This window comes from Orycteropus afer, unplaced genomic scaffold, assembly GCF_000298275.1.
Source record: "Orycteropus afer afer isolate SDZICR_OR568_19922 unplaced genomic scaffold, OryAfe1.0 scaffold00269, whole genome shotgun sequence".
NCBI lineage: Eukaryota > Metazoa > Chordata > Mammalia > Tubulidentata > Orycteropodidae > Orycteropus > Orycteropus afer.
In genome coordinates this window covers 2,903,892-2,907,193 of record NW_006921856.1, presented here as the reverse complement: position 1 = coordinate 2,907,193, position 3,302 = coordinate 2,903,892, and positions in this window count along the sequence as shown.

Here is a 3,302-nt window from a genome sequence, read left to right as displayed (position 1 = left end):
CTGCTGCAACCATTTATATTTTTTTTTTAAGTAAGATTTTCTGCTGAGTCTCCCAAGAAACAGTTTTGTACCTATGTAGATGAAATTTGCTGTCTATTAGTATAAAATCTGAAGTTTTGAAGTATTTCTTTATAGCTGAGGCACATGAAAAGTTACTGATACTGTTTATGTATAAACAAATGCCTTGTGGAACTTGTTTCCTTGGTATAAAGACCTTAGAGTTTTAATTTCATGAATTATTTCAGCAAATTAGTCTAATACTGATACATTTCCAGATTTTGTCTTTCATCGAAGTTGGGGTAACCCACACAGATCAATGCCTTTAGATGTCATTTTGAAACTTGAGCCTTGGAAAAACAGGCATAAAAGCCATTTTTGAGTCAAACAATGGTAAACTAGTGAGACCACTTTGCTCTGAGCATTGTGCTCTTTAGAATAAATAATTCAGTCTGTTTAGAGAAACAGAAAATCTGACTGGTTTAGAGTATATGAATAATTATGTTGATTGATCTTCAAGACAATGTTATTTGAAATACCTGTCTAATGCATTTAATCAAAATGTCGCCCTCCTTTGTATACAGAAAATTACATATCTTGAAAAATTTAGGACCTCAGAGGAGATCAACTTCACTTTGAATCAGCCTTTTTGGGAAACTAAATGTTCATCCAATTTGGCCTTGCCCTGCACTTACCTTAATTTATGGTGATCATAGAATTTCTATGGAAATTCATGATCAGAGGAGAGGAAAATACATGAAGTTACGGCATAACCTTAGAACGTAGCCTAATTATAATGGCTGACACAAGGTTTACCTCAGATGCCATTTTGTTTTGGGCTCTGCTTGTTTTTTATGATGGGGACACATGACTGTTGGATGAACAAGGAAGACATAGTTTGTCCTAGGCAAGATGTTTTAAATAGATTAATTGAAGACCCCCAACATCTGTATTTTGTTAATCATATAACTTTGACAATCCATAACTAAATGTTTTTCTTTTGCTTTTTTTTTCTTCAATTCTGGAGGTCACATGCCTGAGGTTACCTGGATTTCGGATTGTCATAATATTTTGCTTAAGTGAGAGAGGCTTTTGATCTCCAAATCTGCCTGATTTAACACCCCCACTCCCCACACACACAGTATCTTGGAGGAGACATCTCTTAAAGGACTCCTTAGTACCCTATTGGAATACACTGAAATTTGTTCTCCTAATCAATCCTCATCCAGGCAAAGTAAAATGTGTTAAACCTTAAGAAACATTTGTCACAGATGAAAGGAACTAAAGCACTCATTTGGACTTGAAATGCCATAGTAGGCAAAAGGAGATATTTTTTGCAAGGTCACGGAAGCAAGGTCCAAACCATTAGACATTATTTAAATCTTTATTGTATTTGAAGTTTCTTTATATTGGCAACTTGGTTTTATTTGACTGGTAAGAATAAGCCATACAGACTATCAACAGATGTGCTATCTGTTTACATATCTATTACTTTGTTTTACATGCATTTAGGTTCTGTAGACTAATAATTTTCCCTTAGTGAATGAATGTTGGTATCATTGCTTTGTGCATAATCCTCATTGTTTCTGAAGTAGGTTTGCTCTATCACTTAAGTTTTATTAATTTGTGTAGGTAACCACTTCCATATGTTAACTGAAAAACTTTCCTTTGTATTTTCCTCATTAGTATTTTAATCCATACTGTAGGCTGGATTAATGATATTATTAGGATAATCAAATGTTGAATGAAGGTTACGTCTAACATTCCAATGTAATTTCCTGTTGTTGTTATTTGCTGTCAAGTCAGACCCAACCCAAAGCGACCCCTTCTTGGGTTTCTGATGCAGTATCACTATGAAAGTAGATTGCCCCATCTTCCTTACAAGGAGTGGCTGGTGGGTTTGAACTGCCAGCCTTCTGGTTAGCAGTCAAGTGCCTTAGGCACTATGCTACCAGAGCTCCCAATCCTAATGTAATTTCCTAGAAAGCTAATATGCTGTTTTCTAAGAGTTATAAATATAAAAAGTGATTATATATATATATATATATATATATATATATATATATAGGAAGATGTTTTAAATAGATTAACTGAAGATCTCCAATATTTATATTATCTTGCTAATCATGTATCTTTGATAACCCTTAACTGAATGTTTTTCTTCTGCCTTTGATCATTCTAAGGAGCTCTCGTGGCTCAATGGTGAAAGCATTTGGCTGCTAACCAGAAGGTTGGTGGTTCAAACCTACCACCAACTCCACAGGGAAAGATGAGGTAGTCTACTTCAGTAAAGATTTATGCCCCTGGAAACCCTATGGAGCAATTCTTTATATTTTTCCTATTTAAAAGACACTTTGATCTCCAGAGCTGCCTGACTTTACCTCAAAATACTGGAGAAAACATCAGTTAAAGGACTCATTTGGATTCCACCAGAGTATACCAAACTTTGCTCTTCTCACCAATCATATGCAACTGAACTAGAAGGTGTTAAACCAAAGATAACTTTGTCAGAGATTAAAGGGACAGAATAACTCATTCGGACATGAAACTGAAATGCCTTAGTGGATAGAAGCAGATAAGCTTTCCCAAGGTCATGGACTTTGAGGTCATTGAACTTTGTTTAAATCTTTATCACTTTTGAAGTTTCTTTATGTTGAAAATTTGGGTTTATTTGACTGATAAAAAGTTTTTTATATAGACTATTGATATATTTTGTTACCTATTTTTTATATTTATTGTTTTTGTCTTACATGCCCTTAGGAGCTCTGGTGGTGCAGTGCCTAAGGCATTTGACTGCCATACAGAAGGCTGGTGGTTCAAACTTACCAACCTCTCCTTGGAAGGAACACCAGGCCATTTACTTCCATAGAGATACCTCCTCGGAAACCCAAGAAGGACTTGCTATGAGTTGGAATTGACTCAACAGCAGTGAGTTTGGTTTGTTTTTTTGGAGCATGACTTTAGGTTTGTAGACTAATAGTTTTCTCTTGTGAATGAATGTTATTGAAACTATTACTTTGTGTATAACAATCATTGTTTTTGAAGTAGTTTTGTTCTATCACTTAAGTTTTATCAATTTGTGTAGGTAAACTTTCCATGTGTTTTAACTGCACAACTTCCCTTTATATTTTTCCCATCGGTATTCTAATCTGTATTATTGACTGGATTAATGGTATTATTGTTGTTGTTGTTATGTGCTATGGAGTTGGCCCAGACTCATAGCGACCCCTCCTTGGGTTTCCAAGGCAGTATCACTATGGAAGTAGATTGCCCCATCTTCCTTCCAAGGAGTGGCTGGTGGGTTT